At 38.0% G+C, this 12,687-nt stretch overlaps 1 protein-coding gene across 9 annotated transcripts in view; it reads right to left on the bottom strand.

The window, feature by feature from the left end:
* Nucleotides 1-12,245, bottom strand: part of ppfibp2b (PPFIA binding protein 2b) — a 291,180-nt gene extending 278,935 nt beyond the window's left edge. For 3 of the 9 annotated variants that reach the window (XM_039749800.1, XM_039749811.1, XM_039749806.1), the window contains exon 1: nucleotides 11,971-12,243. The gene's annotated coding sequence lies outside the window, so the exon portion shown is untranslated. Of the gene's footprint in view, nucleotides 1-11,970 lie in introns of all 9 variants that reach the window. The other 6 variants (XM_039749799.1, XM_039749816.1, XM_039749823.1 and 3 more) reach the window with 4 other exon arrangements.
* Nucleotides 12,246-12,687: the final 442 nt, after the last annotated feature.

Genomic DNA, 12,687 nt, shown 5'->3' with positions numbered 1-12,687 from the left:
AAACCATGAATATTTCTTGCTGTTGTACTATCTATCTAAACACTTTTTTCATTATTCAGGTTAAAAATTAATCATTACAGAAGCAGATCTTTAGAAAAAAAGATTCAGATCTTACTGTTGTACAGTAATTATAAGCCAGACTACACATGCTGAAACTTTTCCTGAACTGTACAAAAGGATAGGTTTCCTTATATTTGTACTATAGCTCCATACCATTCCCGATTAAAATAAGAAATTGCAAAAAAGAACACAAAACCGATGAGGGATGTCTTGGGTGATGCAATTGCTTTCATATCTCCAGCAGACAACCAATTACTACCATGTTACAGATCATTATTTGTTCCATCATTCTTTCATCAAATGTTAACATGCACACATGTAATGAATACATGAATCATATACTCCTGCAGTCCCATTAAAAATAGTCCTTTGGTACATTTAAAAAGTCACTATTATCCAAAAGTAAATAACATAGAGTGGACAACAACCTTCCTTCAGAATTGATAGTATTGTTAGCACCTATGGGCCACCAGTCTTGGGCAATTATCCAGCTAGATTGTTATTTTAACTCTCTCTGGCTAAGTACCTTATCCACTCACTTTTGTAGATTCCTTACCTATAATACACTGAACCCACAATTTTCTTTTTGTAAAACACATAGTTCATTTGTTTTCTAGGCCACTAGTTGGTGCGGGGGTAACAAAAAAAAAAAATGTGAATAACTGATACAGTATATCAACTAAACACATCTTCAACTTACAAAACACCTAACCAAAAATTTTGCATGTCATTTGCCATTTGCCATGTGTTTCCTTTCCGCTCAGTGCCACAGAGTAATATAAATCTTTTACAAAGGCAATGCTTATCAAAAATTTGACAGGAAGACCATATGTCTGATTTATTGATTTAACGCCAGTGGAAAATGTCAACAAATCATTTACTAAAATCTAATGCTGACCTCATCTGTAATTATATACTACACCTAGAGATAGTAGCTAATCTACAGTTTTTTTTTTAATGGCTATGCTTTTTTACTTTAACCGAGTAAACAAAATGCAGCATGCCTAAATACTGGGACAAACATCACTTTTTTTTTTACCTTTTAGTAGATTTTAACCAGTCTCTCACTCCAAACTCTTAAGTCAATCTTCTCTAACTCTTAGCTCTTGTTTATCTTTCACAGTCTTAAGGAAGGTTGTTTAAGTACTGACCAAAGATATGACCTATCTACTCAGAAACAGACTGAATGGAATTTGCCAGTAAACAATGTGTCTGTACTGCATTTATGGAATCAGTTTGTCTTGCCACTTCTATCTTTAAAGTCGGTCCAAATCTCTTCACTGGCGCAAGGGTAAAAAGTCACTGATTTTGCATGTCTTAACCTCAAAAGCCTCACATAAATTCAGCTTTTCTCTGGTAATCTATTAACTACAAAATGCTTTTTCAGCAGATCAAGATTTAAAACATGCTTTCCCAAGTAGACACGTATGCTACAAGTCTGTTATGCTAGTTTTGCTATGGCCAAAAATTTTCATCCCGTGAAGTCTCAGGATGCCCCGCAGGGCTAGAATTGTCGCAAAACCCTAGCAATAACCTTTCACTACTGTGTCTCGCAGCAGACTATGTGATAGCTAACTGCTCCCTCCTACCACACTCCTGTGCTCACAAAGGACAATAGTAAAATAGATAATGGGGCATCAAGGTCACAGGAGACTGTATTGTACTAGTTCAGATAATTGATGGTTTGGATGATTCACACATGGAAAATTGACTATAACTGATGTTTTACTGTAGTTTTTACTTCTGTACTATTATCAGCTTAGTTTACTCCTATGAACTTTTCACCACTGTTTATATTTGATGCTGACTTCTAAAAATTTGTTTTTGTTTTAAGAGAATCACTTCAGATTAGTTTTCATTTAAAAATGCCTGTTTAATGAAGATTAAGAAATGCATGCTGTACCTACAGTACATAAAAGGCTCTTAGAAACATGTAGATATATCCACAGAAGACTAAGTGGGACTGGTTTTGCTGCCAAATTTATACTTTTTTCTTATGACCATTTTAAGAAAGGTGTCAACATAATAGAGTTTCAATAAACAGCTGTGCCGATGTACTTTGCCTGGTTTTGTGCTCAATCAACTGAGGTGATCAGACGGTAGCGTTCTGCAGAGACAGGATTAAACTTTGCTGAACAATGTACCCTGTCATTTTAGCTCCTTTTTGTAGTTTTGTTTTTTTCAGGATGTCATGATCATCAGCTTCTTTATTGATATCTTTATTAAAGTACTTTAAGTTTTTTAAAATTCATTAAGCTTTTTCATTTTAACTAAGCACCTTAACTTTGAATCCCTACATTGATAACGCACTTCCTCTTGTTAAAGTCACATACCCAAGTTATTCCCCAGTAGTACCTTCCCATTTACAACCAGCTATATGTTGCCCATAACCAGACATTAAACAAAAAATTGCTTAGGCAGCTTAACCATGAATTTTTAAATGGCATTTTGCATACAACTAGATGAAGTTTTGGACACTAAAATTAAGAGATTGGCAGAAAAGTCAAGTGATCACCACTTGGTAGCAAGTTGGATTTGAAGCAAGAGGCATAGACCAGATAGACTTGGAAAGCATAGAGAAACAGTTAGAGTGTCCTTGAAATGTCTGCCTGAGGCTTACAATCATGAGGAGTTCAAATAACACCTCCAAAATAATTTCACCCATTTGCGGAGTAGAGTCGAGTCGATGACACAGCGTTTGAATGGACCCTGTTCAAAACCTCAGCTGTGAAAGTGGATGCAGAAAGCAATGGTGAAAAGGCAGTTGGGGCATCTCATGGCAGCAACCCTAGGCAGCAACCTGTCAAAGGAACACTCCCTGTGGGATCGCCTAAAACGGTATAGACAGGTTAATAGGAAAGTTGTTGTGCTCAAGCATTGAAGGAGTCTGCAGAGGCCATCAAAGCTGCTCTGACAAACTGTATATGATGCCTCAGGAGGGGAAAGTGTGATCTTACTCAGACGGTGTTAAGCAAGGATAGAGTGGTGCTGACCTTTTCTGAAAGCAGTGGAAGGAACACACTGAGGAACTCTTCAACACAGTGAACATGCCATCCTACCAGGAGGCAGGTTTGGACATGTCCTGGAAGGGAGGAAGGTCCATTTAAAGTTACTGAAGTCACTACAGTGGTCCACGGACTTACTGATAGTAAGGCTGCTGGGGTGGATAATACAATCCGACTGGAGATGTTGAAAGTGCTGCACATTGTTGGGTGCAGATCTATTCAATATCGTATGGAAGGCATGCAAATTACCCTTGGAATGGTATACTGGTGTGGTGGTCCCCATATTTGAGAAGGGTGACCAGAGAGTATGTTCCAACTGCAAATGCGTTAAAGATACAAGATGAATAATGTGGGCTATGTCCAGGCCTGCTGCTCACCCTGGTGAAGTTGCTGGAGAGTGCAATGGAGTATGATAACCCATTTGGAAAAAGCTTACGGCTGTGTCACTCATCATGTGTTGTGGGAGATGATGCAAGAATATGGAGTAACACGGTCGCTCTTGCATGCTATTCGTTCCCTGTATGAATGCAATGAGAGCTATGTCTAATACTTGGGTGCTACATTGAATTTGTTCACTGTGGATGTAGGGCTTCATCATGGCTATGTCTTGTCACTTCTCTGATTTATGTGTTTTACAAGCAGGATTTGTCAAGGTGCAGCCAAGGATATGAGGGTGTCTAGTTACCAAGTATTAGGCTAGGGGTAACACTGTTGCTTTATGCATATGATGATGATGATATCCTCTTTGCCTCATCAGACTGTAACCTTTGGCATGCACCCAAGAGTAAAACGGTTGGGATACAGATCAACACCTCTAAGTCTGAGGTCATGGTTCTCTCTTGAAAAACTGCTCTTAGCAGATAGGTTCAAGTGTCTTAGGGTCTTGTTCAGAAGCGATGGAAAAAGAGAATGTGAAATCAACAAGTGGATTGGAGTTGTAGCAGCTGTTCATCAGTCTCTGTACCAGGCAATGGTGGTAAAGCTGGTATGGAGTCTAAAGACAAAACTCTTTACCGGTCCTCACTTATGATCATGAGCTGTAATGACTAATAGAATGATACTGCGAGCACAAACAGTAGAAATTAGGTTTGTTACCAGGGCTGACACTTAATGATAAGGTGTTTAACGCAACAATATGGGAGAGCCTCACAGTCTCTCCTACTTCACATTGAGAAGTAAGCCAGTTCAGGTTGTCTGGGCATGTTGTAAAGATGCCTCCTTGAAGGTTTCCCCTAAAGTTCCTCCAGGCACATCTCACTGGGCTGAGACCCTGCACAGATCCAGGACACGCTGGAGGTATTATATATCTCGGCTAACCTGGGGACACCTGGGAACTCCCCAGATGGAGAGAATCTGTAGCTGGGGACAGAGAGTTCTTGGCTGGCCTGCTTGGACTCCTACCACTGTGACCTTCGTCAGGAAAAATGGCTTCAAAATAAAAGACAAGATGAGACATGTCACAACTCTATATTTGCATAATGTCAAAAAGCAGAGTTGCACTCTGGACTTCTTGTAAAAATAACTATCGGCCAGAAACATTCATACATTTTGTTCTCCATTTTTTCCATCCATCCACCCATTCATGATTGAATCTGCCTAATCCACCATAGCTTAACTTGGCAGCATTAGGTACGAGGTAGAAATCAAAACAAGGGACACAAAAGTTGCAAGCAATAAAAGAAAATACTACATCACTGTAAAAAGCATTTAACCACCAAAAAAAAGGGTGGGGTGGGGTGGGGTGGTGTTGGATTTACAGGTTATAATCTAACACACCGTCATCTTATATTATTTAGCACACTTATGTGTATTTGTATTATTTTGCAAAAATTGGCTTTTCCTGCTATACTGTCTTCAAACCAGTTATACTTCACATATCAATGTGATTAAAAGCAGTACTATTTTTCAAAATATTCAAATTCTTATAAACTTTGTAAACTTGATGGTGAACATAACTCATTCTAAACTGCCATATGTATGGCTCTTCTCTGATTCAACATTTCAAACTCAGACCAGACCTAAGGGCTTTCCTCCTCAAATCAGGGTTATTTGTTACACTATTTGGTCATTGAGCACTGAGATTTGATTCGCTGCGTTTCACAAACTAGTTACTTCAAACTACTCACTGCCAAATTTTATACAAATAATGTTTGCAATGGGCAGGCATAAGGCAAATTAATTGGGTGACTTTTATGTCAATTTCCAAATGCTTTGACTCAGGGCTTTCCATGCTACGTTTTAATAATGGACTACTACAATTCTCATTTCTACTCATTTAATTTCAGGTCAGTTATGCAATTTAAACACAGTTTAGTTTGAAAATCCTTTTTCAGTTGTTTACAGTTTTTGTTAATGATAATAACCTTGGTCTGCCTGATACATTGCCTTTATTGCAATCATAGTAGAGAATGTTGCCTCGCAAAGATAAGTTGGGGGAACGGCAATGATATTTGCAGGAGTTAGTTGGTGAGTTTTGTGAACTGTTCTGTTGTAACAGGTAGCCACAACCCCTGCAACAGTTGCTCTGTGAATTAGATTTTCAGTGTCTGTTTGCAAAAGGATTCTACCACTTGCTCTTCAGCTTTAACTTTAAGCTTGCCATCAAGTGCTCATTACAGTAGGATTAAATGGGTGGTGCACCCATTTCATCTCTTCTGTATTGATGTGTTTGGAGTACAACCTTACACAATGGTGAAAGATGTGCACCGAAATTTTTGATCACCAAATTCAAATGCAATATTTGTTTAGAGACTATGTTCATAGGTAAAACATTTGTCATCCCAGATTCCAAACCTGCTCTCCACAATATGGTTTTTTAAAGCGTGGTGTTGATCTTCACTTCTGCTAATGAAACATATCTGCCTTTAAATGATAGGTTCAGACCAAAAAAATGGATGGATGACTTCTATTGACCAGCAAAGGTTTCACCAAATACCAAATAATAAGCTTGTGTTTGTTTTTATTTGATTTCATAATTGAGTAAGTAATTGAAAATATCTGATTTTTATTTACCAAATTAAGTTTCAAATAAATAATTTTACCCAAGTGTGCTTTTAGGACTCTAAAAACCAAAACTATAAGCTATTACACAGACTTTTATGTATCTTGATCCACTTCTTAAATTTTTATATTCTAAAACTGTGCATATTTCATTTAACTGGAGCCAGAAAAAACAAATATTAGATTTCTGAAAAAACACAAAATCCATCTTGCTAAAATGAAAAATAGCAAGAAAGAATATCAAATAAAACGATCAATCACTTGACACCCTTCTTCCCACTTAATCCGTGCAATACTGTACATTTCTAAATGTTAAAAGCAAAAGTTGGAAATAAAATATTTATTTCACATCTTTTTAACAACCGACGAATTAGCAGACTTACATTTATATTGAAAGGTTAGGGCAAATGTTAGGTTAATATAATACAGTAAATAACAATACTACTTTTTCTGTGAATGTTGTAAGGATGCTGATCTAAGTTCTTCATTTGTTATCTTAGTGGTTGGGAAATGTCTTATTGTGTAGCAATTAAAATGAACAAAAAATCAGGCTTCTAGCTGTGTTACTGAGCACCTCCATTGAGAACTAAATATTAAAAATTTAAGTAATATTACAAAAGCGTATTTTTTGTTATCAACATTTTCCTTGAATTTGGAAAGTCAATATTATTCCTACTTACAATACATGTATGACCTCCAGAAATAAAAAAATAAGTAACAATGAGCAGCTTGTCTGCAAAGAATTTTTTAAAATTATACAAAGACATCCCTATACTCAAAAAAATTTTATACATGCAAATCATGGTCAAGATTTACATAGACAAATGGAGAAAATTTCTTCTTTTCTGCTGCTGAGATTAATCAATGTATTTAGAACAATAAATAAACATGAGTTTAATTTTAAATAATGATTTTAAATTCTTAGGAATGAAGCAGATAAACCAGACTTCCAAAATAGCAGAACCACTGTAGTAACAGAAGAGACATAAAACTATTGCGTCTTTAAATTTACAGACTATTACTTAACTTGATGTCATTAAATCTCTATACGTTTGAGATTGATGAGCATGGACAATACATAAACGTATTTGGTCTTACTATTGGTAATAATTAGACTGAATTGTGAAAACCTTAGCTACAACTGACATTGTTAGATACTGTTCAACAAAATAATTGTCCACATACACTGCACTTTACCATATTAATACATTAGAGAAAAGTAGAAGTGGTAAGAATTTACTAATAAAAATATTAACACAGTACTATATCTATATTGTTTATTTTCTATTCAGTCACTCACATTTCATAAAAGATCAATGGGAAGGATTTTGCATTAACATCAAAAGTATAAAATCTCACATGTGGTGTGGCACTGAAATGGCAGTCACAAATAAATGGTAAAAGTTCAATTAATTTTACTAGTCTGATTCCAAACTACTTTTATGAAATGACTGCCTAAAAAAGGAATGAAGATTTTTTTTTAATAAATATAGCAGGCTGTAATGGCATCTCATACTTAAAGGTAATTCATTTTAAATAACATTTTGAATCTATTACGAGTCTATGACAGATGACTGTAGACTACTGTAAAAACTTTACAGTATGACTTTACAAATACTCTTAATACCAGAATTCCCACTCAAAACAAACAAAAAAAAAACAGTTCAATATCCTTCTGTTCATATAATCCTCTCAATGACCTTACAGCACCATATCTCTCTAATCTCCTCCAGGACTATGTTGCTTCATGGAAGCTCCACTCTCCTGACGCATATCCAGCTTTTTATTGTGAAACATTCTCATTACTAGAACAACTGTGACAAGAATAGGACATTCAGTCTAACAAGCAACAATGCATCTCACTTACTTAGCTTCTCCAAAATAACATGAGATTTGAAAGTCTATAAAGTCCTACTTTCTACTACATTACTTGGTAAGCCATTCCACGTGTTGATGATTGTTTGAGCAAAGAAAAACATTCTAACATTTGTGCAAAATCTGCCCTTAACACATTTCCAAACATCTAGATCTTGTAATGCAAGGCCCTTTTTACGACACAAATATCTACCTTTTGTTTGTTGCCATTTACTTTTACTGAGTTGTAGCCTACAGTGGTGTGAAAAACTATTTGCCCCTTCCTGATTTCTTATTCTTTTGCATGTTTGTCACACAAAATGTTTCTGATCATCAAACACATTTAACCATTAGTCAAATATAACACAAGTAAACACAAAATGCAGTTTTTAAATGATGGGTTTTTATTATTTAGGGAGAAAAAATCCAAACCTACATGGCCCTGTGTGAAAAAGTAATTGCCCCCTTGTTCAAAAATCACCTAACTGTGGTGTATCACACCTGAGTTCAATTTCCGTAGCCCCCCCCAGGCCTGATTACTGCCACACCTGTTTCAATCAAGAAATCACTTCAATAGGAGCTGCCTGACACAGAGAAGTAGACCAAAAGCACCTCAAAAGCTAGACATCATGCCAAGATCCAAAGAAATTCAGGAACAAATGAGAACAGAAGTAATTGAGATCTATCAGTCTGGTAAAGGTTATAAAGCCATTTCTAAAGCTTTGGGACTCCAGTGAACCACAGTGAGAGCCATTATCTACAAATGGCAAAAACATGGAACAGTGGTGAACCTTCCCAGGAGTGGCCGGCCGACCAAAATGACCCCAAGAGCACAGAGACGACTCATCCGAGAGGTCACAAAAGACCCCAGGACAACGTCTAAAGAACTGCAGGCCTCACTTGCCTCAATTAAGGTCAGTGTTCACAACTCCACCATAAGAAAGAGACTGGGCAAAACGGCCTGCATGGCAGATTTCCAAGACACAAACCACTGTTAAGCAAAAAGAACATTAGGGCTCGTCTCAATTTTGCTAAGAAACATCTCAATGATTGCCAAGACTTTTAGGAAAATACCTTGTGGACTGATGAGACAAAAGTTGAACTTTTTGGAAGGCAAATGTCCGTTACATCTGGCGTAAAAGGAACACAGCATTTCAGAAAAGAACATCATACCAACAGTAAAATATGGTGGTGGTAGTGTGATGGTCTGGGGTTGTTTTGCTGCTTCAGGACCTGGAAGGCTTGCTGTGATAGATGGAACCATGAATTCTACTGTCTACCAAAAAACCCTGAAGGAGAATGTCCGCCATCTGTTCGTCAACTCAAGCTGAAGCGATCTTGGGTGCTGCAACAGGACAATGACCCAAAACACACCAGCAAATCCACCTCTGAATGGCTGAAGAAAAACAAAATGAAGACTTTGGAGTGGCCTAGTCAAAGTCCTGACCTGAATCCAATTGAGATGCTATGGCATGACCTTAAAAAGGCGGTTCATGCTAGAAAACCCTCAAATAAAGCTGAATTACAACAATTCTGCAAAGATGAGTGGGCCAAAATTCCTCCAGAGCGCTGTAAAAGACTCATTACAAGTTATCGCAAACGCTTGATTGCAGTTATTGCTGCTAAGGGTGGCCCAACCAGTTATTAGGTTCAGGGGGCAATTACTTTTTCACACAGGGCCATGTAGGTTTGGATTTTTTTTTCTCCCTAAATAATAAAACCCATCATTTAAAAACTGCATTTTGTGTTTACTTGTGTTATATTTGACTAATGGTTAAATGTGTTTGATGATCAGAAACATTTTGTGTGACAAACATGCAAAAGAATAAGAAATCGGGAAGGGGGCAAATAGTTTTTCACACCACTGTATATCGACATAAAATACATGATTGTTTGCAAAACTGTAAATAAATGAAGTTCTTTAATTTGGTAAAACACAATAATAATACATCAATACAATAATATATCTGTAATACAAATGAGAAGACTATATAGAAAATGGACATCTAGAAAAGTCAAAGTGTCTCCAGATGGGATATATTATTAGCAAATACAGTAATTGTCAAGTTATATGTACCATACTATTTTTTACAGTATATGCCCACGCAGAGTCAAATGTTGCTTTCTTCCTTGTGTCCAGCATATGTTCTGGCCCCCTGTGACTATAAAACGGATTAATAGGGTCTGAAAGTTGATGGATAGATGACCAACAGCAGTTAGTTCATTTTCAAAGTGTCATTCCATTAGCAGTATAGTTCTGCCTTTTTTAGTAGAATTCCCTGAACTATTCAATTTGGTCAATTACTCTATGCACCTGAATTTAACTAAGCAGCCTTAAGAGTGTCAAATATTGTAGATATTGTTGAGACTACCTGCTGAAGTTCAAACTGATCATCAGAATGGAGAAGAAAGTTGATTTAGGTGACTGAACCTGGCAGTATTTCAGAAACTGTTGATCTACTGTGAGTTTCACACACAACCATCTCTAGGGTTTGCAGACAATGGTACGAAAAAGGGAAAATATCCAGTGAGTGGCAATTCTCTGGACAAAAATGCCTTGTTGATGACAGAAGTCAGAGAAGAATGGCCAGACTGGTTTGAGCTGATAGAAAGGCAACAGTAAATAACCACTCGTTACAACCAAGGTATGCAGAAGAGCATCTCAGAACACACAATATGTCTAACCTTCAGGCAGATGGGCTACAGAAGCAGGAGACCACATTGGATGCCACTCCTGTCAGCTAAGAATGGGCAACTGAGGCTACAATTCACTCAGGCTCATCAAAATTGGACAACTGAAGACTGTAAAAATGTTGCCTGGTATGAGGAGTCTCAATTTGTTCTGCAACATTCAGTTGGTACGGTCAGTAATTGGCGTCAACTACATAAAGTATGGATCCTTCTTGCCTTGTATCAATGGTTCAGGCTGGTAGTGGTGGTGCTGGTGGTGTTATGCAATGGGGGATATTTTCTTGGCACACATTGGACCCCTTGGTACTGACTGACCATCGTTTAAATGTCACAGACAACCAGAGTATTGTTGTTGACCATGTCCATCCCTTTATGACCACAGCGTATCCATCTCCTGATAGCTACTTCCAGCTGGATAACGCGCCATGTCAAAACGCTCAAATCATCTGAAACTGGTTTCTTGAACATGACAATGAGTTCACTGTACTCAAAAGGCCTCCACAGTTCCCAGATCTAAATCCAATTGAGCACCTTTGCGATGTGGTGGAACAGGAGATTCACATTATGTACACCCCCCACAGTGCTGCTAGGATAGGCACTGGCACCCTGTGACCCCAAATTGAATCAAGTGGATTTAAGAATGTTCTGCCATATTACTTAACGTTGAATTACATTTTCCAGAAATCAGTCCAGGATTTTACTCCAACCTGCACCTTAAATGTATTAAGAAGATTTGATAATGGATGGGGGAAATGTCACAGTAATAATTTTCTAAAGCTGATCTACTGTTTATTTTAAATTAAACAAAAAACATTTTACATAACCCACTGCATTAAAATACAATTGAAACGGAGATTCACCTTAAAACTATTATACGACAATAACAAACCAGGTCTGCTTAATTCGTGGCGCTGCAATGCACTGGACAGTTAGTCCAGTGAGTGCCTTAAATCCAGTGCGGCCATGGTGGGTTTCGGCCAGTTGACCAGTTATATTACAGTATATTGTACTTCCTTCTTTCACTTTTCTTGCGTTCGACAATACTGTATACTTTTTAACCCCCTTTAAAGGCTTGACAACTTCAAAAAAAAGCATTCCAGTTTATAAAATAAAAAAGTCTAATAGGGAAGTGTGCGCGTGCGTTTTATAATAGAAGGTCTTCATGCAGAATTGGAATCCGATTTGTTGTCTCTACAGATTATTTGTAAAAGTCACATTTTTAGCCTCGGCAAGTCCCACCTAGCAGTCACTGAGGCGCCAAGCACCTGTACAGGCGTCACGCACTTTAGGAGCAAAACGATGCGACAGGAAGCAAGAGAACTTCACAAACCGAAGGTATGACAAGTTTGAACGCACTAACCTTTTCTGACTGGCAGTCGTGCTACTGGTAAATGGATCAGCGCAGATGCGAGAGTCCGATCAAAGTTCCACTTTCCGCACTTCTTCGCCTTCTTGTGCGTTCGCGGTGCGGCTCCTCGACTTGTCACTTTGACACAACAGCTCAGCCCGAGTCCCACAGATAGTTGCTGTCGCCATAATTCAAGAGAGAAGTCCTTCTCCCATTCTCCTATCATGTGATTACAGAGGCGTGTCAGGGTTGGAACCGGACACCCTGAACAATGCGAGTTCATCGGCAGCCAGCGGCGCGTGAAACTTGCAGCCTTTCCTATACGGTGTGACTCTGGCGGAGCACAGTGCCTTCTGCCTGAATCGGCCCAGCTCTCCTGGCTTCAAAACTTATCCACTTTTACTTTATCACGGATGGCAGAACTTCCGTCTTCAGCATTTCAAACATACCACATATGACTTAAAAAGAATAGCAAAATGTGGTCGCACGTGCCTCGTACAATTGCAGGCAATCTTAAGTGCGGGTTACCTAGTCGAGACACCTGTTCTTTTTTTGAGACACCTGCTCTTAAATGCGTGTTTGCTGTAAGCTCTGCGATTCTCTCGCGTTATCTGCTCCAATGTGGATGGTCCTGAAATACACTTCAGCTCCCCCAATTACTGTGAACTGCATAATCCACTAACGACAAGGGCCACATATTATACACTTTTCAAATACTGTACTTATGTT

Source organism: Polypterus senegalus, chromosome 1, assembly GCF_016835505.1.
Source record: "Polypterus senegalus isolate Bchr_013 chromosome 1, ASM1683550v1, whole genome shotgun sequence".
Taxonomy (NCBI): domain Eukaryota; kingdom Metazoa; phylum Chordata; class Cladistia; order Polypteriformes; family Polypteridae; genus Polypterus; species Polypterus senegalus.
The sequence above is the reverse complement of the archived record's forward strand: the minus strand, read 5'-3'. Positions and strand labels throughout refer to the sequence as shown.